Below are 27,484 nucleotides of genomic sequence, written 5' to 3'. Positions count from 1 at the left end.
ACACAAAAAATGCAAATCATATTCCCATTTTACTTCAAGGAATGCTAGAAAAGAATTCACATTACCACCCTTGAAACAAGCAATGGACCCAGTACCTAAAAATTTATGAAAAAAAGACAGCTTCTTTCCCCACCACACTTCGGTGAATTCAATAATTTATGTCAATGATCGCTATTTTGGACGAGTGATAGAACGCGAATAAAAAACTCTGAGCAATAAAATCATATACATGCCAAACCAAGCATGAGACTTTCATTTTTGAAAATTAAAAGGTACAGATAATGGCATTGGACATTGCATTCTTAATGTACAAGTGTAATATTGAAAGATGATCGGTTAATCGGCCTTCCATGTACCTAAGCATTAAATAAAACGATAAAGGGGCAACAGAAAAGGTGAGCAGAACTCGAGCATTCCTAAAGAGATTAGACCTACACCCAAAGTTGATTGAAATGAACATGACAATGGGAGATATTGTTCATGTAACATAATGGTTTTTGAGATCAATGAATAGAAATCACATTGCACAAGAATGCATAAAAGCAATGTGCCAATCAGCTGGTTGGTAAAGTCTCCTGCTGGTAGTAGCGGAAACTTGGGCTTGAATCCCACTCGCAACTGGGTTGAGGGGAGTTATGGATGATGGCTTGCCCCCATTGTGTATTCCTCCACATGAAAAACAAAAAAAAATAAAATTCAGCTACATATGCAAGGTTCTAGAATCACTTTTAACCCCAACATTACCTTGGTACTTGGCAACTCTACCTGTTAAGTATGGAACAAGTTTGGTATTCAAATCGTTAATTTAGCTTCTCTAATCAACCAACCACAAGACATGTCAAGATTGCTTGGAGTCGCTGACACGCTCTAACCGGAGAAACATTCACGAGCGGATTGGTATATTTGAGAAACATGCCCCCATTCTTCCCGTACAAGTCATCTATCGCACACTAGCACCTCTTGCTAAGATTCTATGATCATAAATACAGACACAGTCGGTGCTTCTCTTCTGTTAAGTGCTTCAATCACAATCTCCACGTTTTCTCCATTTCTACAAAATGTTAGCATTGAGATGCCTTCAATCCTAACCCAAGTGATTTCTGGGCATTTGTTATGCCTTTAGGATCAAAGAAGTGGGTAAAAAAGCTCAAGTTGCGGGAAACGTTGTAAACCAACGCGGGAGGACGAGGTTTCACAAAGGTGTCAATGCTGAACACCCATTGAAGAAACTGAAAGAAACTGTGGTAACTGTATCTAAGCTCTGGATCAATTTCTTCGTCATCCCCGGCTGGTTTGTGGCTCTAAGCTTAGCATCTTGAAATTTTCAGGACTTCTTTCATCCTTCCATGGCACAGAGGTGAGAAGCTCTTTCTTCATCTTCTGAGACTGAGAACGTTTTTCAAGCATTTAAATCAGATATGTTCTTTGGTCGCTCTTAATTCATGACTATTCTGCAGCTAAAATGTCCTTAAAAATTATAATAGAAGAATGGAAAGATTAGTCTAGGGTTTCAATTGAGAACTTTGTAGTAGAAGATCAACCGTGTTTTCAAAATGGAAGGATGAAGTAGTTTGTGACGGAGGGCCTAAACGTTTCATTGGAGGGCTATTTATGTTATGTGAGGCCACCTAAAAAGGCACATGTAGGCAGTTTGTGAAAATTTATATTAAAAAATTAAAAACTTGAACTGTTAATATTAATTGGATAATAATCAAGCAATCATGGGCCCACATAACTTTTATAGACCAAAGGATTAATCATCTAGAGTAGGGGCGTCGAAGGACTGGGACCCAAGGTTCAAACTTCAAGTATCGATACTGACCAATACACTGATAGGTCGTATCAACCAGTGTCCTTTTGTTTAACTTTTACTTTTCTTTTTTTTCGCTTTTGGTTCTAAGTCCTGACTAACCTCTGAACCAGGCATTAATCAGATACAACACCTGTAGGGCATATCAGGATGGGTTGGACAGTCCAAATTTTAAAATCAGATTAGACTGTTCCATGTTATAATTGTTCAATACACTTAACAGACCAAAATGGACCAACTCTATTTCTCAACAAACCGTCTGAAAGTCCTTAGAAGCTTTGAAGGCGATGCTCTGAATATTTCATCGTTAAACTCTTCGAAGTTAGTCTCTCTCTCAAACCATCTTTCAAATGTTTCCAATGGTTCATCACCATAAACAAGATGGTCATCCTACTTTTATTATAGCAGACATGTTTTTTTGGAGGGTGGGCCAAGGTCGCGGACGCAATAATATATATTTCATTCCACCTTCAACACTGGCTAGTGGCGATGCTTATGGCATTGCCACTTCCCCATATACACACCCTCCATAATCCGTTGCACCCAGCTCCAAGGGATTGATCCTTGATCTAGATTCACACAAACACAGGTTCGTATATAGATGATATCCGTTGGGCTTTTATTTAACACAACAGAGAACATCTACCAGATTGGTCTACCACCTTTTCATTGGCCAACAAAACCTATGTGGACGAAGATACCAGGACCACCCTGAATCAATGCATCAAGTGGCTCAATACGCAACCTCTGCAGTTTGTCTTTAAGTATGCTTCAGTTTTCATGACACAATCTCTGCATCAGAAATGACAGAATTAACTATCACTCGGGAGGCAAGCAGTAGGATTTTCATATGGATAAGCCTCTATTGGGAATTGACAAAAACTTTGAATTCAGGGTAGATGACCTGTAGCCAGGTGGGATTTGAATAATAGCGCAAAACAAAAGACTCTTGGTGTGGAAATGGGAACCCAGATTGATATTCTATCACATAGGCCTACTACCTCTACCTTCTTAAGCCATTGTGGTTGGAATTCAGAGACGGCAATAAAGAAATAAGGGTCTTTTTGGTTTATAATTAAAATCAGAATCAGAAACAAAATCCTCCGAAATTAAAATTCGAATGGTTCATTCCCATAGTCTGTTTGGTAAGAGAGGGGCAAGGAATTTCCATTCCCTCCCTCAAATGGGGGAATGGCATTCGAGCAGGAATGAAAATGAGATTTCAATTCCACCCAATCAAACAGTTGGAATCAGAATAACTCATTCCGATTCCGATTTCAAACCCCTATTCTTGGAAACCAAACAGGACCTAAGTCATTATTTATTCTTTTGTCAAAATTTTAATATATCTCTGCAAATTCTTTTATATTTTCAGGCTTCAAAAAACTTTTGAAGAATCGTTTAGTTTGGACCGGATTGGGTCCAATCCAGTTAATTTGCATTTCAACTGGATTAGACTGCATCCGGTATGTATTAGATTGGTCCAATCCATTTGTAAATGGGGCGGATCGGATTGGACAAAATACTGTCCAATTGACACCTCTACTCTAGAGAGAGATTTTGAGAACAATGATACATGCAAAACTGTAACCACTACAAGTACATATATGTAGCCGTTACCCAGAGAAAGGAAGCAGAGGCCTGCATTGCAGTGCAAATTTGCTTATCTATGCTCTTGTTGACACGTCCATTGGGGTACAAGTTCCTAAGAACCCAACGCCTTTCAAAAGCAAGACCTAGGATCTGAACAAGTATCCTGTACAATATGACAATGAAGAAAGAATTGGATAATCTAACAACAGAATAACATTGGACCGAATCATCTATGGCACCAATAGAACTAATAAATAATTATAAAAAAACACCAAACTAGATTGATAAAACATGTAACTGTTGAAACAAGTGCAATCGGAATTGGCAATACAGGTCAATATGCATCGGCTTTGGGGTTGAAACGCATGATGAACACATTTCTTTCTCATAGATGTATATATCAGACAAAATCGCCCATTTCCCTTCATATTATACCAATACAATAGTTCACTGATACAGGTACAGGTATAGATTAATACAAAATAGACAAAGACTGATTATGCATCGATATAGATGCAAATACAATTTTAAGTTAAAACCGTGTACTTTTTAACTTAAATTAAAATACAGTTTACAAATTAAATGTTAAAAATTGCAAAAAATGTATTTTATAGGGTAAACATGCAAGCCTTGTATTAAAAAATGGTGATAGAAAAAACTTCACTTGCATAAGAAAGAAAAAATTGGAGCTCAGTCCATAAGAAAGAAAAAACTTCACTTGCATAAGACTAAAAATTTATTTTAGTCTTTTTAGGTTTTTGACGCTATTAGGATGCAAGATCCTCTCGTGTTTCTGAGGCATCATTCTTTGATTTTTCCCGGTTTCCCTTTCCCTTTCGAGTGGGAACTGTGTTCCTGACTCCTGTTCTCTACTCCTCTTTTAAACTGTTTAGGTGTTGTTAGTCAGCCAAACTAGAAGACCTCTCCCTGGTTTCTCAATTTCTCTGTCACTCTACAAACATCAATGGCTGGGCTTCTGCATAAATTCCTAAAAAAACCTTAACAATCTGAGAATCATCCCAAGCTTGAACAAACCCCAACCGCCAAATCTTGCAGTTCCCTTTGGCCTTCATGAACCTAGTCTCAGTGGAAGCAAATCAGACTATCAATGTTATCTAAACCCTACGCCGGATGCTTTTGAACAACAGAAACCTACTTCTTCGCAGCTCTTGCAGATTTTCCCCAATTTCCCTTTTGGGTATTATTTGAATCCAATTCCTCAAACTGGGTTCGATCGAGTGGACATTGACTTTGAGGAAGCTGAGGTTGGGTCCGGTGATACTGAGACGGTTTGGGCTGACAGCGTGAAGAAGAAGAGGAAGAAGAAAATGAACAAGCACAAGTACAAGAAGCTCAGAAAGCGTCTCCGGCGACAGACTTAGTTCTTGGCGGTGAGAATTGATATATATATATATTCCTCCCATTCTTATTATGTAGGGATTTTGACAATTTTCTTCTCCAATCTCCATTAACCACTTGTTTAGTTTCTTTTTCTTTTTGGTTTTTGAGAATCTTGTTTCAGAAAATCGATATGGGTAATAATTTTGGGTACTCTCATTCTTCTCTCTGTCTCTCTGCGTTCCGGCGTTCGTCAAAATTCAACAGCAATTTAAATGTAGTAAATTGCTTACATGCTTTGTTTATAGACTTGCATACATATACTTGTATGTACATTCTCAATGATAACAGTATAAAATTCACATCTGAGTTTGTATATTAAGTATGAATGACAACCGTATGTATATGGAATATCGTACATCTTCTTAAAGATTAGCTTAGCTGAATACAATTGCTATTGAGTAGACTGTGGAACGCTGAATACAATTGCTATTGAGTAGACTGTGGAACCAATAACAATGGTCATAAAATACATGTATTTTGCGAGAACAAGGTTTTAAGTGAAGGTAATGGTTGTTCAGCGGGCTGTGGAACCAATAAAGTATGGGATTTGCTCCTTTCACAGTGGGAGGATGGGGGCCATGATTTTGTGGAATGTCATTAGTTCCACAACCCGTTAAGCAGTTATTTCATTCAGCTAATCCGAATTCATTTTGTGGCTAGTGTTGGGCATTATCATTGGTTTTACAATCATTCTTTTCTTTTTTTTTTTTTTTATTGGAAAGAGCAGGGTGTTCAATTCTAGCCTGGTTTGACTCGCAAATTTCTTTAAGCCCAGCTCAAGCCCAGAAATTTGCAGCCCGACCTAGCAATAATCAAGAAACAATGAACTAGGATAGATGCTGTAGATGTCGTAGAAAGGCAACAGGGAGCTGTTGCAAGAAACAATGAACTAGCAACTATCAAGAAAACAAAATTAAGAATTAATAAAATGATTTAATGAAACAGACACTCTGACAAAGGGAGAGAGATACCTTTCATTTCGTTCCCTAAGCTTGGTAAGAAATTTCTCGTTATCGTCCTCAACAGCCTTGAGGATGCTATCCATGAGCAGCTTCTTGTCGTCACACCAAGTTTGGTAATTTTCACCTCGTTTCGAACAACCCTTCCACTATCTAGGACCTGCGTCAGAATTCCCCTCCTCAAACGGTCGTATGTGGGGAGCCTCTCCATAGCCAGCCCATTTCAGCCCCCATGCCTCCCACTCAGATTAAAAACATCCGGCGGAGAGGGTTGCTTTGTTTGTGCGGTGTTCTTGGGTGGTATATGTTGTAAGATTATCACAAAGCGGTAAACATTGAGACCTAACTCCTCTACAAATCAAAACCAATGCTTAAGCACCGCCAGAGCAGTAAATAAAATCCTTCCGGTTAATCTAGCCCACTCAAATAGAGTGACCCTCTTTTCGTAGTTTTTTGACTCTTAATCAACTCTCCTTTGAAAAGAACGGAACGTCGCTATACAGATTAAGACGATATTTCAGACGATGTTCTACTCTGCAATGTTTTTTCTTGGGCTTCTCTTCTTAGAGAAGGATTGCAGAGAGAGATTTTGAGGAAAAAAAGTTTCGCCAGCGTGCCAAAGATTACTGCACTTTAGTCTTTAAAGAGAGAAAAGAAGGTTCGATCAGTCAACGACGGAGCAAATCTGGAGTCCAGCATTTTTGAAACTAACAGCGTATGGACTTTATTTGAAACTAACGAAAAATTATTTTTAACGGCGTATGGATTTTATTTTATTTTATCATATATGCTAACACATTCACCCTTCATACCTTCTCTCTTTTTTCGTCTCCCTCCCCTCTCCTCTCACCGCCCCTTCTTCTTTGCAGCTTCTATCCCTCGTTGATTCAATCAACATTATTGAGGACCAGCTGGGCCAACTTCTTTACCACCTCGAATGGAACACTAACATTTCGAAGTGGGGATCCCTAAACCCAATTGACTAGATGGTACAAACCACCTCGGCCACCAATACGTTGATGGGTTCCTCTGCAATGCTTGGGAGAAGGTTGATTTCATTTGGTAGTACGAGGACGTTGTCACCAAAAGAGTTGTTCATTGACTCTTCTACACCGGGTGGTTCTTTGCACGAAGATCCGTTCATGTTATGACTTTCGAAGGAGGGAGTAGTACTCAAGGATGAAAAATGGCAGGCAAGCAAAGAAATGGGGGGCGAGCAAGGAAAAAGAGAATAGGGGCAATCAGCAAAGTCAGACAGAAGACGAATACAACAACGAAAGTTGTTGAATGGAGTAAGTGCAGTTAAGTATCCCGTTACTCTTCCCAATCGTCATGGTGCTGTCGCCAAGAAATGGGGCTATTACGTCTGCTCCGGCTCCGGCACAAGTGGCAGTTGAGGGTCCGGCGGTGGCCCCACTAGCGTTGGACATGGTTTGAGGAATGGTTTTGCCGTGTTGGGGAGTTTGTTTGCAATGGTTTTGCTTTGAGCAACAAAAGCTTAAAATATATTAAGAAGTTTTCATCTGGGTTTTTGCTTTTCACTTTTTCAGCATTCTTTTTCTTCCATATTCACATGTAGTTAGCTATCATTTATTAGAGAAACCTGGGTTTTTCATTTAGGTATACAGGGTTTGCAACTTTGGTATAATAGAAGTAAAACGGAAATTCTGTGTTTTGTATATGACCTCTCTCTAAGAAACCATTGAGATAACTAAATGCAGGGTTCAAATCTAACTTCTTATACATTAACTCATAAAGCAATCAAAATCTAGTTTTTTTTTTTTTTTTTTTAAGTTAACCAAATCAAAATCTAGTTGCAAGTCGAGAGCAATCCTTTGTCTAGCGTTCACACTTGTTGGTGGGAACTATCACCTTTTAGAATTAACAATGTACCCCACCTTGTACAGTTGTACATTGCATGAGTCCTGGGGTTCTGATCTAACGGTGGGTTGCTGGAAAATGGGTCCTTTAAAGGTGAGAGGGAAGAAATGGAGGGGCGGTGAATTTCATACAGGAGAGAGGGAAGAAGAAGCGGAATTAGAGCGGGTGCAACTGGGAGAGGGAGAAATGAAAGAGGTAGACAACGAGAAACGAAAGTGGAAGCAGCGGGTTTACAAAATTTAAATTGGTTTTGAGTCCACACCGCCGTTATCCGAGCTTTCCCGCAACAGCTGAAATGAGACTTCAGAACCGAATTCCAACGGAGCGAATCCGAGATTTTCCGGCGACGTATTCCACTTATCAGCACCAACGGGGAGAATTGTGCTCTTCAAAAGATTAGAGCAGTGAACAACAGTGGTTCCCACTCGCAAAGAAAGGTTATTATAGTGGAAGTCATTTCCATCATTTTGAAAATGATTCGAACTCAGTTATTGAAAGCGAGATAGGTATTTACGTCTTTTTATGTTCCTGTTGATGGTCCATTAACGGCAGGGATCGGATTGTCGCGTTTCAAAAGTATAGGTATTATATTGTTACATTTTAAAGTTCGGAGGCTAAATTGTCATTTAAGCTAAAATTTAGGGTACTGTATTTTATATAGATAGTATTTTATGTCTAATACTTGCCAGTTGAACCGGCATATTGGAATTTGAATTAGATTATATCCATTGGATATCTAGCAGGTTCAAATCGAATTTAGATAGATTACAATTAGATACTAAATAGTATAAATAAATTATACTAGAAGTGATCAAAACATTATATATTATTAATAGAAAGAACTAGAAATCACTTTAATATTATATTTTATAGATAAAATGAATTGAAAATTACTCGTATAAAACTTGAACCTATGACAATTTAGTGAAAATACAAGTTGAGGCCAACTTTAATGATAGATATAATATAGTTTTTAAGTATATATGAGCATATATATTTAACTTGAATCCAACCTGATTATAGTGGATCGGGTAGACATAGATCCATATTTCATCTAATTATAAATGCATTGAATAATATCATTGGCGCAAGGTTTAAAGTATCGGAAACACAATGCGAGTCGGAAAGGAAAATTTAAGAGAGGTATTGGGATATGCCTTGGATACGCATGAATACGGATGAAAAATTAAGATACACATTAAAACACATGGAAATGCTATAAATACTCCAATAAATAATAAATAAACATCAATATTACTAAATATAAGACATAAATGGGTTATTTATGCATAAAAATAACATGTTTTAATGAGTTTCATGAAAAATATATATTATAATCAATATACAAGAACAAAAACATACTATTTAATAAAGTACTCAATTAAGCTCCAATGTGTTTGTTTGTTTTATTCTAAAAATTAAATTAAAATTAAGAAAAGTAAATATGTAATAGCAAAATTGAATGGATTTATGGACATAATAGATCAATTAATTATTTTGCATGTTTCATTCTAATTTTCTAAAAACAAAATAGTTATTTATTTTTATTCAAATAATTATTTTGCTTGTAATTTTTTTAAAAATTAAATTAAAATTAGGAAAAGTAAATATGTAACAGAAAAATTGAATGGATTTATGGACATAATAGATCAAGTAACTATTTTGCATGTTTCATTCTAATTTCTAAAACCTAAATAATTATTTATTTTTATTCAAATAATTATTTTTCATGTTTTAATCTAAACTTTAAACAAAATTTAAGAAAAGTAAATATGTAACAAAAAAATGAATAAATTTGATCTATGGACATGGTAAATCATCCATAGATCTGCAACATACTAAGCCTATAAGGTTAAATTACATAAAATTAAAGAACTTATAAATATTTTTTATTCCAAAATTTTAAAATATATATATAAATCAATTATTTATAAAAAAATCAATTGATCTATGGACAAGGTATATCATCCTTAGATCTACAACATACTCAGCCTATAGGGTTAGATCATATAAAAATAAAGAAATTATATATATATATATATATATATATATATATATATATATATATTATTCCGAAAATAAAAAAATAAATTATTTAGAAAAAAATTCAATTGATCTATGGACATGGTAGATCATACATAGATCTACAACATACTCAGCCTATAGGGTTAGTGATGAAGGAAGATTTGGCCCGACCTCTCTATTATGAGACACGTGGCAAAAACAACAACTCGGCAAAAGGGGCCAAGCCTAGGCGGGAACAAGGGGACACACTTCGCTGAACTGACCCTTGTAACAGCTCGAGATACACTTCGCCGAACTGACCCACCTTGTAACAGCTCGGGATACACTTCGCCAAAACTGTCACCTTGTAACAGCTCGGGATACACTTCGCCGAACTGACCCACCTTGTAATAGCTCGGGATACACTTCGCCGAACTGACCCACCTTGTAACAGCTTGGGATACACTTCACCGAACTGACCCACCTTGTAACAGATCGGGATACACTTCGCCGAACTGACCCACCTTGTAACAGTTCGGGATACACCTCGCCGAAACTAACCTGCCCTATAGATACATCCGAGCTCAAGACCGCCTCGCTCAGCACTTCGCATCACCTTCTGGGCACCAAAACCAAACAAGTCGTACCATGCCTAACACTAGGGAAGTCCGTGCCCGAGGGCGCCACGCCTGACTGACTTGGGATCTGACGTTTGGCAATAGCACTCTAAACGACCACCTGCCACCGCCACTGACACCGCCATCTCCAGTTAGACGGTTGGGCAGTGACGGTTTTGTCTCAGCAGAAAGGACGATGACCGAATTGACAAGCACAAGGGTAATCATACCCGATCTGATAAGGGCCTCAGGATGAGTACACGAAGTGACAATAAGAGCCCTCTGCCCCCCGACAACGGAGGTATGCAAACTTTGCGCTATCTCGCACTACCTTGCTTTTGAAGGATTGTAACTTGAGCTTCGGAGCCTCTACACCGGGTTCCCCCCGAAGCTTTCCCATCTCCTCCGTCTCAGGTTCCCTGCTACCCCGTTCGGAAGCAAGGTAGCGGACAGCTAAGACCAGCCGGATCGCACTCCATCAATTGGGGTCGTTTGTGGGAAACGCTTCAAAAAGCCTTCCCTCCAAACTTCGATACCCCCTTTTTCTTCAAAAAACCCAACACTCATGGCCTCCTCCAGCAACACTGGACGTGGCACGGAGACAAACGCCACTGGGAGCAACTTCAGGTCCCCGTAGTGTGCGCTGGACAGTTCACCATCCCCCTTTCGGCGGATGGGTTCCCCATCTTGAACACGCCACAAGCAGTGGCACCCGTAAACCCTCCTACCACAAGCGTCCCTTTTCCTCTCCCTATTGAGACAACCTTCACTGAACCAACTGCCGTCCCCCTGGCAGCCAGCCAAAACCGATTGGAGGACCTGATGCAGTGCATGCGGGCAATGCAAGCCCAAATGCAACAATTCCAGCAACACCAGCTTCACCCGCACCAAGTGCTGCACAACATCTCCTAGTATCACTATCAACAGCAGTTCCCCCAACTGCCACTGAACCAACCACTACTTCCACCTCGCCACTCCGCTCCGAGGCCGGTCAAGGCCTCCCCGTAGGATGGGCGCCCCCGCTAGACGAAGGCCTCCCGGCCCCAGAACCACCCCAACAGCCAGGCCTCGTCCCCAGGCCGAAGAGAGAAAAATGTCATCCCCGCCTCGCAATCCGCAGGCGGGTCGGGAACCTCGCCTACGAGGTCGGCACCCCGACGCTCCAGGCTCGAGCTCCCGCTCACCGAAAACCGATTTAGCGCCCTGGCGGCAGACTACCAGCATTCCGGGCCCATCGAGTTCGGTAACATGGAGGCCAGTAGCGCCAGCACAAGGCCCGCTCAACGGCGAAGGCGCCGGCGAAGTCGCCAAACCGCCACCCGCGCCTTGTCGGAATTCAGAGGCAAAGACATGAGCTCGGACGAGGTAGGGGCTACCCCGGCTCTCTCCGTTCCTTCCCCCCTCGCATCGGAACTCCTGGCGGTCCCCTTACCTAGAGACTTCAAGCTCCCACCTCTGGACAAGTACGACGGGTCCTTCGACCCCAACGACCACGTTGACGCCTTTCAGTCGCAAATGCACCTCGCCAGGGCTAGCGAATCGTGCATGTGCATGGCCTTTACCACCACCCTCAGGGGGGTAGCCCGCACTTGATACAGGAACCTGGCCCACGGGTCGATAAAGTGCTGGGCCTAGTTCGTGCAAATCTTCACCACACACTTCATCACCAGCCGACGGTGCCCCAGAACAAAGGAAAGCATCTTCGGAGTGGTCCAAAGAGAAGGAGAATCTATTCGGGGCTACATCAAGCGGTTCAACGAAGCATGCTTGCAAATACCGCGGTTGGACCCCGTAGTGCAGCTCACGGCGACCAAAAGAGGGGTGACGCACAAAGAGTTCAAATGGCACATGGTGGCCAACCAGCCCGCGACCGTGGCCGAATACCTCAAACTCGCTGATAAGTTCATGAGGACAGAGGAAAAAATCAACCTAGGAACCGAAGGCGGGAACGAGAAAAGAAAGAGAGAAGGCAAGCTCTCCAACCCGGTGAATAGAAAAAACCCGACCCGGGAGCCGAAGCCGAACCAGTCCTTCCGGGCCCCCCTAGCTGTTCGGACGGACTACACGCCATTAAACACGAGGCAGACGGAGATCTTAATGACGATCAAAGACGCTCCGTACGTTAAGTGGCCACCTCGCCTAAAAGGAAATCCGAACGAGAGGAACAAGAATTTGTATTGTAGTTTCCATAGAGACCATGGTCATAGCACCGAACAGTGTAATAACCTCCGGGACGATATAGAGGGACTCATCCGTCGCGGATACTTGAGAAACTTTGTACAGCACAGCAATAACAATAAAGCATGTCAGCAAAGGGAGCACGAAAAGGATGCCCCCGAGTCTAGCAACAGACCTACCGAACCGTTGCAGAAGCAGCCTCCGGAAGAGAGGCCAGTTCGGGGAACCATCCATGTAATAGTGGGAGGTTCGGTGGTAGCGGGGTGTACCTCGGCAGCAGCCCGGACTTCAGTTCGCGAAGCGGCCCTCGAAGAACGGAACCCCCCAAAGAGACCAAAGACCGAAGAACCAATCTTTTTCACGGAGGACGACGCGCGAGGAGTCCACTACCCCCATGATGACGTGCTTGTCATTAAGCTAAGGATCAGCGACTTCGAGGTTAGGCGCGTACTCGTAGATTCGGGCAGCTCAGCGGACATCCTCTTCAAATCAGCATTTGACCAGCTGCAGTTACAGAGGAGCGAGTTGAAGCCCGTGAACACTCCCCTGGTAGGTTTCAGCGGAGAGGAAGTCAGGCCCCTCGGAAAAGTAACTGTCCCTGTGGAATTTGGCACATGGCCTTGTGCGGTCAGACTCAACCATGATTTTCTGGTAGTCGCGACCCCCTCCCCATACAATGCCATAATAGGGCGGCCGATCACGCATATCCTACGGGCGGCGGTCTCCACCTACTATTTGGCCATGAAGTTCCCTACGGACTTCGGTATAGGGGTAGCGCGGGGCGACCAGCTCGAGTCCCGCAAGTGCTACGTTGCCGCCCTAAAGGGAAAAACCAAGGCGGCTGACGACCTCGAACTGGAGCGGCCGGCGGAGCAAGGTGAGGAGCGAGCTTCGCCCACGAAGGAAATAGTCGCAATCCCGACTTCAGCTACGGACCCAGCTCGCACACTAAGCATCGGAGCTTCCATCGAAGACCCCCTACGAACCAAACTGGTGAGTTTTTTACTTCAAAATTTAGATATTTTTGCCTGGTCCGCGGCCGACATGCCCGGCATTAGCCCCGAACTGATAACTCACAAACTTGATACTGACCTTGTAGTCAGACCCGTTAGACAGAAGAAATGCAATTTAGCCCCTGAACGCTAGAGAGCGGTCGACGAGGAGGTCGAGAAGCTCCTCGCAACAAACTTCATAAGGGAAGTCCACTACCCGAGCTGGGTGGCCAACCTGGTGTTGGTAAAAAAGGCAAGCGGCAAGTGGCGCATGTGCGTCGACTATACCGACCTGAACCGAGCTTGCCCGAAAGATTGCTTCCCCCTCCCCAGAATTGACCGCCTAGTGGACGCGACCTCGGGAAACGAGTTGCTAAGCTTCCTGGACGCCTACTCGGGCTACAACCAAGTTAGGATGGACCCATCCGATGAGGAGAAAACCAGCTTCATAACCGAGTTCGGTTTGTATTGCTACAAAGTCATGCCCTTCGGACTAAAAAATGCCGGGGCAACTTTCCAAAGACTTGTAAATAAGCTATTTCGGCCCCTGATTGGTACGAAGATAGATTGCTATGTAGACGACGCGAGACCTCGCCTGTCTGGCCATCGCGACCCGAGCAGCCTCTTCAGCAGCATAAGCAGCCGCCTCAGCAGGCCGGCTATTTGCCTCTACAGCACCGAAGGCTTCTTCAACAGCATGAGCGGTAGCCCTAGCAGCTCGCGCTTGTCGCGAGCTCCTCTCCACTTGGGCCGCCAAGGCATGAATCGAAGAATTCACCTACCAAAAGAAACAAGTGAGCAAATGACAACAGAAGCAACAGAATAAAAAAGGAAAACAGAATCTAACTTACCACCATGGCATGTGTTACGGTGCGGCAAGCGACCTGATTCAAGGGAAGATCAGTCCACGCCGCGACCTCCTCGGGGAAAGTAGCGTCCCTACTCTTTTGAAGAGCGTAGTTTGGCGTCAACACGCTCCTAAACTCCCCTTGAGCTCCCGAGCCTGAGGGCCCAGCCCGCGTATGAGCAGACCCGGAGTAAGCAGGAGCACTTGAGTACGCAGGAGCGCCCGTATGAGTGGTTTCAGCGTAAGGCGCCCCGGCAGTCTCGTGCACCGGTGGAGTCACTTCGGGCTCCCTGGGCAGATCCTCTGGCGTATGGCCTGGGGCTTGGGGCTCCTCATCCAGGGGCAGCTCGGTACGAGTTTGCTTGGCGACCCGCTTCCTCCTCTTCATACCTTGGAACAAACGCCCCCCACGAGTTCTCTCCGCGTCCATCACACCTACAGAAACGAGTTCGACATCAGAAAAAAAAATGAAAGAACAAAGCAAGCAAAAAACCGCATAGCTAGAAACCCACCCGAACTCAGGCCGGCTGCAATAAGCTTGGCCTCCGATAAGTAGTGGTGGCAGTTTAAGCCTTGCCGTGCCCATTGCCGGAGACCCTTCACCGTCTCTTTATCAAGAGTTACGCCCAAATCGGGAGCGGCCTCACCCCACCGGGTCTGAAAGGGCCATCTTTGTGCACTTCGCACGCCGAAGTAGTCCCGCTTCCAAGTCAGGACCTTATTAGGAAGATCGTGCAGAAACTTGAAACCTTGGCGAGGAGAAAGGTAATACGCCCGTCTCCCCCCAGGATGAGAACCCGCCTGTCTCTTGAGCATCAAGATAGAGGAGAATATCTCTAAGTCTAAGGGAAAGTTCTGCTCGCAAAAAAGGGAAATTGTCCCCACCAAGTTCCGAATAGAGTTCGGATGAAGCTGGCCAATGGTGACACCAAAGTGGTTTATGACTTTGACGAGAAGGGGATGGAAAGGAAGTCGCAACCCTGCAGCAAGCTGCTCTCGAAAAATCACGATCTCGTCGGGACCGTGTTCCCAAGGAAAGCTACCCAAAGGAATAAAATATGTGTACCCCCCAGGAAGATTGTAAGACAGAAGTATGGATTGAAGCCCCTCAGGCGTCATGGTCGAAGGGCCAAACCGGACTAGCATCTGACCTCGGCGGGAGGTAGATGCCAAACTGCCCGAAGCGACTCGACCTACTGGTTCGTAGTCCTCAAACTCCACCTCAGGATCACTGAGGCAGTCTGGGGACACGGCTCGGTTGGTGGAACCTACATCGGCCCTACTCGAAGAATCGTCTAAGCTATCAAAGTTAGACATTGGGGAAAAGACGAATTCAAGAAAGTACTCACCGGAAAGTTTGAAGAAAAACCAAAGAACCGTGAACTGTATAACCAGCCTTGACGCGAGCTGAAAGGTTGGACGCGAACTCAGTAAACAAACCGCAGAAGTGACAACAACCGGGGTCCCCCACTATTTATAGCTACAGTAACCAAGAATCGACCGTGCAGACCGAAGACGATCCGACGGCCCACGCTCTTACTGACCGCACAACCCTTAAGGTCGAGACGTGATTGGCGCACGTCTTTCCGAAAAAAGCGAAACGTCAGCGCGTCTTTTTGAAACCGACGTCGCTTCGACACGCGTCTTTTCGAAACTGACGCGCCGCATGTCTCCCTGACAGTCGACCGCGCACGTACAGCAGTGGCGTGCCTTTTTGAAATGACCCGCTGTCACGTCCTAGCGGCGCGAATTGGTTTGAAATTTAAAACGCGCGGTCACAACCACCAGCGTTCTTGAGTAAGCACGTTTCCAGCCTTCTCGGAAACCGAAAAAACCCTAGCAAAAGCGTCTCGTATAGTGAAGGTTCGAAGGACGGGTCAAATCCACCAGATACCTCGCGAAAACTCCCCGCACCATGGCAAGACCCCCGGTGCAAGGAGTGGGGGGCAATTGATGACGGAAGATTTGGCCCGACCTCTCTATTATGAGACACGTGGCAGAAACAATAGCTCGGTAAAAGGGGCCAAGCCTAGGCGGGAACAAGGGGACACACTTCACCGAACTGACCCACCTTGTAACAGCTCGGGATACACTTCGCCGAACTGACCCACCTTGTAACAGCTCGGGATACACTTCGCCGAAACTTCCACCTTGTAACAGCTCGGGATACACTTCGCCGAACTGACCCACCTTGTAACAGCTCGGGATACACTTCGCTGAACTAACCCACCTTGTAACAGCTCGGGATACACTTCGCCGAACTGACCCACCTTGTAATAGTTCGGGATACACCTCACCGAAACTGACCTGCCCTATAGATACCTCCGAGCTCAAGACCGCCTCGCTCAGCACTTCGCATCACCTTCTGGGCACCAAAACCAAACAAGTCGTACCATGCCTGACACTAGGGAAGTCCGTGCCCGAGGGCGCCACACCTGACTGACTTGGGATCTGACGTTTGGCAGCAGCACTCTAAAGGGCCACCTGCCACCGCCACTGACACTGCTATCTCCAGTTAGACGGTTAGGCAGTGACGGTTCTGTCTCAGCAGAAAGGACGACGGCCGAATTGACAAGCTCAAGGGGAATCATACCCGATCTGACAAGGGCCTTGGGACGAGTACACGAAGTGACTATAAGAGCCCCCTGCCCCCCGACAACGGAGGTATGCAAACTTTGCGCTATCTGGCACTACCTTGCTTTTGAAGGATTGTAACTTGATCTTCGGAGCCTCTACACCGCGTTCCCCCCGAAGCTTTCCCATCTCCTCCGTTTCAGGTTCCCTGCTACCCCGTTCGGAAGCTAGGCAGCGGACAACTAAGACCATCCAGATTGCGCTCCGTCAGTTAGATCATATAAAATTAAAGAAATTATATATATTTTATTTATTCCAAAAATAAAAAAAGATAAAAAAATCAATTATTTAGACAAATTTAAATTGACCTATGGACATGGTAGATCATCCATAAATCTACAGCATAATCAACTTCTAGAGGTAGATCAAATGAAAACCTAAAAATTTCATTTTTTTCAGATTTTTTATTATTCTAGAATTTCTTCAAATATTTATAAAGATTTACATATAGCAGCAAAATAAGTGGGATTTTTTGCACAAGAATAGCAAACCAGTATACATAAAGATGTTTTCAAATATCCAAACTAAAAAAAACCCAAAAGCATTGGATGAAAATGTAAAAAATTTTGAAAAAATATCATATTTTCGCTACATTTTAAACAACATTGAAAAACTTGTTGAATATTTCAATTTTGTAGGTGTTTTTATGGGTTTTTTCTAGATTTGAGTCTCTAGAAATGTAAAGAAAGTTTCTAGAGGGTTTGGGAAAGAAAGAAGGCTTATGAGATGGGTTTAGAAGCCCTATTTAGAAGGTTATTCTAATTGTAACAGTGAATTCATCACGTATTTGCCGAAACATCCTGAAACGGGCCAATACTAGCCTGATATGAAGTTGATACTGTTTTGGCACGGCAAAAAGAGATGGTACTTTTGATTTAGGACTGTCTCTCATGCCGGTAATTTGAAAAACCAATACAGGCCGATACATAATAAAATTTTAAACCTTGCATTGGCGGTTCTATCACTAAGGCTATGTTTGGTTTGAAGGAAAAAATAAGAAAAGGAAAGAAAACTAAGGGAAATCTTTACAAATCTTATATAGGATTCTCTGCATTCCCCTTCTTTTCCCTACTCTTTCCTTCAAAATAAATATCTATCTGTTCAACCAAAATAAATATCTACAGTTTTAACCCCAATATATATCTGTTCAACCAAAATAACTAAAACAAAAGAAATAACCAGAATATTGTTTTGGAATAACATAAAACAAAGCAGGAGAATAGAATAAAATAGAACAAATCTATAAAGCAATAAGGCCGGAAAATAAAACAACACCTACAACCAACACAAATCATCGCATAAAAGAAATAAAAGAATAGTTAACAACAAGCTGATTATCAGAGCATCGTCCACTCTGGCGGAAAGTCTAACGGCCTTGATTCAGCAATTCGCTTTGGGGGATAAAATCTCGTCTTTTCTCTGTGGTTTAATTTCTTGGATCACGTTATAGTTTACGTTTTAATAAATGTCTATGAATATTTCTTGTTTCATCAACAAAAGCCAAAACTGCTTCTGTAGCCTCTCTTTTTTTTATTAGGAAGTTCAATTGAAGCATATATTTATCCAAGCCTCATTTCAGTTATATTGAGTTCACTACAAGAATCCCGTTCTGTAATTCCATTCTATTTATGTTCTATAGTAAGATGTACTGTATTAGTTCTAAATAGCATGGGCATGAAATACGATATAGGATCTATGATCATAAGAGTTTGACAAAGATTTTAATATTGTTGATTTCTAACAAGGCACAATCCTCTTTTTTTTTTGTAATTTTCTTTTTGCTTAATCTTTTACAGACGTGCATTGGGAATATATCCTTATTAATTTATAGAGATATATTCTCAACGCAAGACTCTAAGGGACTACATAAACAACCTAAACACAGTCTTGCAGGGCCAAAACCAACTTCTTATTTTTTTCGGACATAGGACCAGTGGTGTAAGATAAGGTCACACTAGCGGAGTTGAAGTCAATGGGAGGCTTGGGAGTTGAGAGCTGATGAAGGAAGATTTGGAACCCAAACTCTCCCTTAGGCCCCGAGCCAAACCCGAATTGGCCTGCCCTATTGTAGTTCGGAACACACCTCCGAATTAGCCTGCCTTATAGCAGTTTGGGACACACCTTACTGAACTGGCCTGCCGTATAGCAGTTCGGGACACACATCTCCGAACTAGCCTGCCGTATAGCAGTTCGGGACACACCTCTCCGAACTAGCCTGCCTTATAGCAGTTTGGGACACACCTTACTGAACTGGCCTGCCGTATAACAGTTCGGGACACACCTCACCGAACTGGCCTGCCCTATGGTAGTTTGGGACACGCCACCGAACTGGCCTGCCCTATGGCAGTTTAGGACATGCCTCTGAACTCAAAGACTTCAACTCGCTCACCACTCCAGTACTTCACCTCCAGGACGCCAAACTGAACAAACCGTACCAAGCCTGACATCGAGGAAGCTCGTATCCAGGGGCAGCGCACTTGACTGACTTGGGATCTGACGCTTGACAGCGCACTTCAAATGGCCACCTGCCACCGCCATCTGACACTGCCATCTCCAGTTACAAAGACGGCTTCGATAAGGAGCAGTTGCGGTTCTGTCCCAGCAGAAAGGATGACACCCGAACTGGCAGAAACACAGAAGTAATCATACTCGACCTGATAGAGGCCTCGGAGTGAGTGCGCGAAGTGGTTATAAAAGGCCCCCTACCCCCAACAACAAGCTATGCAAACTTTGCACCATCTGGTTTTATCTTGCCTTTGAGAGAATACTAACTTGAGCTTCGGAGCAATCTCACCGGGTTCCCCTGGAGTTCCCTCATCTTCTCCGTTTCAGGCTTCCCGTTGCTCCAGTCAGAGGCAAGGTTGTTGACAGTTAGGACCGGCCAGATTGCGCACCATCAATTGGCGCCGTCTGTGGGAACACTTGTAAAAGCCTCCCTCTAAATCTCTCTTACCTACTCTTCTTCCGAAGAACTCCAACACCCATGGCTTCCTCCAACAATGTCGGACGTGGCACAGAAACGACCACCACCGGGGAGCAACTCCAAGTTCCCGTGGTGTGCATCGGGCAGTTCACCATCCCTCTTTTAGTGGATGAGATCCCCAACTTGAATGCGCCACAAGCAGTGGCGCCCCTGAACCTTCCTGCCTTGAACACCCCTCTTCCACTCCCTATCGAAACAACCTTCACTGAACCAACTGTTGTCCCACTGGCGACCCTCCAGAACCAGTTGGACAACCTAATGCAATGCATGCGGGCAATGCAAGCCCAAATGCAACAATTTCAGTAGCATCAACTCCAGCAGCACCAGGTACTACACCACCTCTCCCAACACCATTATCAACAACAGTTCCCTCAGCTACCCCTAAACCAGTCACTGCTTCCCCCCCGGCACCCTGTTCCAAAGCTGGTTAAGGCCTCCCCTCTAGGTGGATGCCCTCAACGAGGAGAAGCTTCCCAACTCCAAAACCCCCCTAATATCCAGGCCTCATTCCCAGGCCGAAAGTAAAGAAAAATTACCCCTGCATCGCAGCTAGCAGGTGGGTCGGGAACCTCGCCCACAAAGTCAGCACCTTGGCGCTCCAAGCCTGAGTTCCCACTCATTGAGAATCGGTTCAGCGCCCTAGGAGCAGACCAAGATTCCGGGCCCATCGAGCTCGGCAACACGGAGGCCAACAGCGCCAGCACCAGGCCCGCTCAACGAAGGCACCAACAAAGTCGCCGAACTGCTACCCGTGTCCTACCAGAGCTCAGAGGCAAGGAAGAGACGAGCTCGGACGAGGTAAAAACTGTCCCAATTCTCTCAGTTCCTTCCCCCCTCGCATCAGAACTCTTAGCAGCCCCCATGCCCAGAGACTTCAAGCTTCCATCTTTGGACAAGTATGATGGGTCCTTTGACCCCAACGACCACGTTGACGCTTTCCAGTCACAAATACACCTCGCTAGGGCCAGCGAGTCATGCATGTGCGTGGCCTTCACCACCACCTTCAGGGGGGTGGCCCGCACCTGGTACCGGAACCTAGCCCCCGGGTCAATAAGAAGCTGGGCCCAGTTCGTGCAGATCTTCACCGCACACTTCGTTACTAGCAAACGGTGCCCCAGAACCGAGGAAAGTATCTTCGGGGTAGTCCAAAGGGAAGGGGAATCCATCCGGAACTACATCAAGCGGTTCAATGAAGCATGCTTGCAGATACCGCGATTAGACCCCGCGATACAGCTCACGATGCCCAAGAGAGGGGTAACGCACAAGGAGTTCAAATGGCACATGGTGGCTAGCCAGCCAGCGATTGTGGCCGATTTCCTCAAGCTCGCGGACAAGTTCATGAGAACAGAGGAAGAAATCAACAAAAGAACCGAAGGCGGGGTCGAGAAAAGAAAAAAGGAAGGTGAGCCCTCCAACCCAGGCGACAGAAGAAGCCAGACCCGAGAGGCGAAGCCAAGCCAGCCGTCACGAGCTCCCTTAGCAGTTCAGACATATTACACGCCGTTGAACACAAGGTGGACCGAGATCTTGATGACGATCAAGGACCCCCCTACGTAAAGTGGCCACCTCGCCTAAAGAGTAATCCAAACGAGAGAAATAAAAATCTATACTATAGTTTTCATAGAGATCACGGTCATAGTACCAAACAATGTAATAATCTCCGGGATGAGATAGAGGGATTCATCCGTCGCGGATACTTGAGAAATTTTGTACAACATAATGACAATAATATTAAAGCAGGTTGGCAAGGGGAGCACAGAAAGGATGCCCCCGAGTCCAGCAGCAGACCGGCCGAAGCCTTGCAGCGACCGCCTCCAGAAGAGAGGCCAGTTCGGGGAACCATCCATGTAATAGTAGGAGGTTCGGTGGTAGTAGGGTGCACTTCGGCAGCAGCACGAACATCAGTTTGCGAGGGAGCCCGAGAAGAACAGAACCCTCCAAAGAGGCCGAAGACGGAAGAACCGATCTTTTTCACGGAAGACGATACGCGAGGCGTCCACTATCCCCACGATGACGCGCTCGTCATAAAACTAAGGATCAACGACTTCGAAGTCCGACGCGTACTTGTGGACTCAGGTAGTTCGACAGACATCCTCTTCAAGTCGGTTTTGACCAACTACAGTTGCAGAGAAGCGATTTGAAGCCCGCAAACACTCCTCTGGTGGGCTTTTGTGGAGAGGAAGTCAAGCCCCTCGGGAGGATAACAGTACCTGTGGAAGTCAGCACATGGCCTTGCGCGGTCAGAGTCAACCACGATTTCCTAGTGGTCGTGACCCCCTCCCCATACAATGCCATAATAGGGCGTCAATTACGCATATTTTGCGGACAGTGGTCTCCACCTACTATCTGGCAATGAAGTTCCCCACAGACTTCGGTGTGGGGGTAGCGCGGGGCGACCAGCTTGAGTCCCGCAAATGTTATGTTGCTGCTCTAAAGGGAAAAACCAAGGCAGCCGATGACCTTGAACTGGAGCGGCCTACGGAGTAGGGCGAAGAACGAGCTTCGCCCACCGAGGAAACGGTCGCGATCCCAACCTCGGCTATAGATCCGACTCGAATGCTATAGATTGGTGCTTCCGCCAAAGAGCCTCTACTAACCGAACTGGTGAGTTTCTAACTTCAAAATTTAGACATTTTTGCATGGTCCCGGCCGATATGCCCGGTATTGACCCTGAACTTATAACTCACAAACTTAACACTGACCCTATAGTCAGACCCATTAGACAGAAGAAACGCAACTTAGCCCCGGAGCGCTGGAGGGCAGTCGACGAAGAGGTCGAAAAGCTACTAGCAGCGGACTTCATAAGGGAAGTTCATTACCCGAGCTGGGTAGCCAACCTAGTGCTGGTGAAAAAAGCAAACGGGAAGTGGCGCATGTGCGTCGACTACACCGACCTGAACCGAGCTTGCCCAAAATATTGCTTCCCCCTCTCCCGAATTGACCGCCTAGTGGACACGACCTCGGGACATGAGCTGCTAAACTTCTTGGACGCCTACTCAGGCTACAACCAAATCAAGATGGACTAGTCCGATGAGGAAAAAACCAGCTTCATAACCGAGTTCGACCTGTACTGTTACAAGGTCATGCCCTTCGAACTAAAGAATGCTGGGGCGACCTTCTAAAGACTTGTAAATAAGCTTTTTTGGCCCTTAATTGGCACGAAAATAGAATGTTATGTAGACGACATGGTCGTCAAAACGCAGTTCTCGTAGGAATTAATTAAAAACTTAGATTTTATCTTCCAAATTCTATGACAATTTAGCATGAGACTGAACCCAACAAATGTGTCTTCGGTGTCACCTCGGGTAAGTTTCTAGGGTACATTGTCCACCAGCGCAGTATTGAGGCCAACCCGGACAAAATAAAGGCTATCCTAGATATGAGACCACCCCGAAAAGTAAAAGAGGTTCAGAGGCTAAACGGCCGCATAGCTGCCCTCAGCCGCTTCATGTCCAAATCGGAAGACCAATGTCTGCCTTTCTTTAAAGCGATCAAAGGCAAAGGGTTCGAATGGACCCGAGACTGCCAGCTCGCGTTCGATGAGCTAAAGAGCTACCTTACCACTATGCCAACCTTAGCCAGGCCCAAGGAGGGCGAGGTCTTAGAACTGTACCTCTCGGCGAGCGATGAGGTGGTCAGTTCGGTACTAATAAAGAAAGTAGATCGGGTTTAGCGGCCCGTCTATTATGTTAGTAAAATTCTACAGGAAGCAGAGACGAGATACCCGCAGATAGAAAAGCTAGCGTATGCACTGGTGATTGCAGCTCGAAAACTCCGTCCATATTTCCAGGCTCACACCATTGTCGTCTTGACTGACAAACCTCAGAGACAAGTCTTAATCAAGCCTGACGTTTCCGATCGGCTGACGAAGTGGGCCATCGAGCTCAGCGAATACGACCTCCAATACAAGCCACATACTGCCATTAAGGACAAAGCCTTAGCAGATTTTATCACCGAGTGCACATTCAGCCTCGAAGCCCCTGGGCCGGTTGAGCCCGAGATCTCCAGTTCGGGTGAACTCGGAGCTCCCAAGCCAATAGAGTCTGAACCCCGTGAAGTAGCAGCCAGTGTGGCATCTCTCCTGGTTAGGCCAAGCACGAATTGGGATGAGGAGCCCTGGATCCTTCACGTAGATGGTTATTCGAACCAGCAGGGCAGCGGGGCTAGAATAGTCTTATGCGGCCCAGGTGGCACAAAATTGGAATACGCACTACGCTTTGAGTTCGCGACATCCAACAACGAGGCAGAGTACAAGGCACTGAAAGTCGGGCTGAACCTAGCGCAAAAGGTAAAAGCAAAGCACATAGTTATCTATAGCGATTCCCAACTCGTGGTCAACTAGGTTACGGGCGAGTATGAAGCACGCGAGCTCTCCATGATCGCATACTTGGCGAAAGTAAAAGAGGCTCTACTCAACTTCTAGTCACACTTCATTAGGCAAATCCCGAGGTCAGAGAACACTCAGGCCGATGCCCTGTCCCGATTAGCCAGCACGAGTCACAACACCATGAGAACCGTGTACATAGAGGACTTACCTTGGCCTAGCATTCTCAGTGGGGTAGAGGAGGTCACTCCCGTCCTTGAAGCAGAGCCGAGCTGGATCGACCCACTCGCGAAATTCTTGCTAGATGGAACCCTCCCTACGGACCGCAATGCAGCCAAGAGGGTGCAGCGCCAAGCAGTCAAATACGTCATGATAGACGAACGGTTGTACCGACGGTCCTACACACTCCCCTACTTGCGTTGCCTGCGACCTACCGAGGCCAAGCTCGTACTCCGTGACACTCATGAAGGTCTGTGCGGCGGACACCTGGGGGGCAGAGCCATCGCCCAAAAGGCACTTCGACAAGGATACTACTGGTCAACGATGAAGACAGAAGTTGTCGAGCTCGTCAGAAAATGCGACAAGTGTCAAAAGCATGCCAACATCCACCATCAGCCTGTTTCCGACCTCAAATACCTCATTAGCCCATGGCCCTTCGCACAATGGGGCATCGACCTCTTGGGGCCATTCCCGCCAGCAACAGGTGGGAGAAAGTTCCTAGTGGTGGCAGTAGATTACTTCACAAAATGGATAGAAGTTGAACCTCTGGCAACAGTTACAGCCCAAAACATACAGAACTTCTTTTGGAAGAGCATAGTATGTCGCTTTGGGCTACCTCGGGTATTGACTCCAACAATGGCAAACAGTTCGAGGATATCAAGTTCCAAGAATGGTGTCAGAATATGGGAATTCGTCAGAACTTCACATCGGTCGCATACCCGCAGGCAAACGGTGAGACAGAAGTAATGAACAGAGCCATCCTGCGCGGACTGAAAGCACGACTAGACCAAGCTAAAGCATTGTGGGCGGACGAGCTACCAAGTGTTTTATGGGCTCACTGGACTACAGAAAAAACCGCCATGGGAGAGACCCCCTTTAACCTCACCTACGACATTGAAATGGTAATCCTAGCGAAAATCAAAATACCTACACTATGACTAGAAGCATATGACGATCAGACAAACGGAGACGAGTTGCGTACCAACCTCAACCTACTGAATGAGGTAAGAGACCTCGCGCACATCCGGACAGCGGCCTACCAATAGCAAGTAGCTCGGTACTACAACGCTAAAGTAAAGAAGTGAAGCTTCCGAGTCAGCGACCTGGTTCTCCATAAGATTATGGTGCCCGAACCCGGCGTGGGAAAACTTGGACCAAATTGGGAAGGGCCCTACAGAGTAAAAAGAGCGCTCGAGGGGGCATACGAGCTTGAAACCTTAGAGGGCAAACAAGTACCCCGAGCGTGGAACATCGCTAACTTAAGGCGATACTACCTATAGTCTGCCAAGCGAAGTGAACGAAATCGCTACAAGAGCCTAAGGGCCAGGATGCCGAGCTAACAAAGGAACCTCGGCATAGGCAAGCAAAGAAAAGTCATCCAAAAGATAGGCGATGCGAAGACTAAGTATCAAACTCTGAAACAGGTCACACAAGTGCAATAACCCAGGCAAGAAACTGATCGGGCATATTGTCAATTCGGCAAATATGCCAGTTCGAGAGAAAGAACAACCAACACTTAACCAAAAGAAAAGTTCATTCCATTGCAAGATAAGGAAGAGTACATTCGAAAAAAAAAAATTCACAATCTTGGAGCTACTTCTTCCTCATCAGAAGGCACTTCAACGACACCCGTAGGTCCTACCTCGCCCTCGGAATCCGGCTCGCCATCAGTAGCATTGGTCATCTCCTAAGTTTTATGCGAAGTGGATATGGCACTAATATCGAGCTAGGGGTACGTGTTCTGGATCATCCACCGGCTCAGTTTGAATCCCCTTCTGTAAGAATCCACCATCAGGTCGTCAAAGCGCAGCGAGGCGATGTAGTCATCAACGACCTTCTTCTTGGCATCTTCGATGCCTTGGGAAAAGATCTGTGTTTTCTCCCTTATGTTCTCCTGAAGGTATTCGACCTGATGCTGCAGATCCAGCCTCAGGTCCGCCATATGCTTCACAACCACCCCCATGGCCTCGGCATCCCTCTGAGACCTCGCCTGCCTAGCCATAGTAACGTGAGTTGCCTCGCCAGCAGCACGAGCAGCCACCTCAACAGCTCAGGTAGTCGACTCTACGGCACGGAAAGCCTCTTTGGCAGCTCGCACCTGCCTCGAGCTTCTCTCCACCTGGGCCGCCAAGGAATGAATAGAAGAGTTCACCTACCAAAAAGAACCAAGTGATTAAGAGAACGACAACAAGAGGGATAAAAACAAAGCCCGACAAGAAATGACTCACCACCATGGCATGAGTAGCAGCACGATAGGCGATCTGGTTCAAAGGAAGATTGGTCCAGGCCGCGATCTCGGGGAAGGTCGCCTCCCTACTCTTCTGAAGAGCGTAGTTCGGCGACAACACGCTCCTGAATTCCCCTTGAGCTCTTGAACCTGAGGGCCTAGCTCGCGTATAAGCGAAACCAGAGTAAGCGGGAGCACTAGAGTAGGCGGGAGCACCCGTGTGAGTAGTCTCGGCATAAGGGGCCCCTGTCGCTTCTTGCATTGAAGGAGCCACCTCGGGCTCCCTGGGCAGATCCTCAGGCGTATAGCCTAGAACATGAGGCTCTACATCCTGGGGCAGCTCGGCACGAGTTCACTTGGCAACCTGCTTCCTCCTCTTCATGCCTTGGAACAGGTGCCTACCGTGAGTCCTCTCTGAGTCCATCACACCTACAAAAAAGGTTCGGCATCAGCAAAAATGAAAGAACAAAGCGAAACAAGAAACCTCTGAGCAAGGAACCTACCTGAACTTAGGCCGACCGCAATGAGCTTGCCCTCCGTCAGGTACTGATGGCATTTTAGCCCTAGCCATGCCCATTGCCGGAGGCCCTTCACCGTCTCTTTATCAAGCGTGACACCGAAGTCAGGGGCGGCCATCCCCCACCCGGTCTGAAAAGGCCACCCTTGTACACTTCGCGCCCCGAAGTAGTCCCGCTGCCACGCCAGGACCTTGTTGGGAACTTCGTACAAAAGCTTAAAACCCGGGCGAGGAGACATGTAATACGCCCACCTACCCCCGGGAAGAGGACTCGCTTGTTTCCTAAGCATTAAAATAG

The 27,484-nt window shown here is 45.8% G+C and overlaps 2 long non-coding RNA genes across 2 annotated transcripts; one reads left to right on the top strand and one right to left on the bottom strand.

Moving 5' to 3' along the window:
• Positions 1-2,032: 2,032 nt before the first annotated feature.
• Positions 2,033-4,099, bottom strand: LOC148853702 (uncharacterized). Its single transcript, XR_016112390.1, has 2 exons — positions 3,431-4,099; positions 2,033-2,602 (listed from the first exon to the last, which is right to left on the bottom strand). It is a non-coding gene; the product is annotated as an uncharacterized LOC148853702 (long non-coding RNA).
• A 73-nt stretch (positions 4,100-4,172) lies between these two features.
• LOC148853701 (uncharacterized) lies at positions 4,173-7,442 on the top strand. Its single transcript, XR_016112381.1, has 2 exons — positions 4,173-4,794; positions 6,633-7,442. It is a non-coding gene; the product is annotated as an uncharacterized LOC148853701 (long non-coding RNA).
• The last annotated feature ends 20,042 nt before the right edge of the window (positions 7,443-27,484 follow it).

The sequence above is a fragment of the Nelumbo lutea genome, chromosome 4 (assembly GCF_056320005.1).
Source record: "Nelumbo lutea isolate HS-2025 chromosome 4, American lotus-T2T, whole genome shotgun sequence".
In the NCBI taxonomy this organism is placed as follows: domain Eukaryota; kingdom Viridiplantae; phylum Streptophyta; class Magnoliopsida; order Proteales; family Nelumbonaceae; genus Nelumbo; species Nelumbo lutea.
This window is presented reverse-complemented; position numbering and strand designations above follow the sequence as displayed.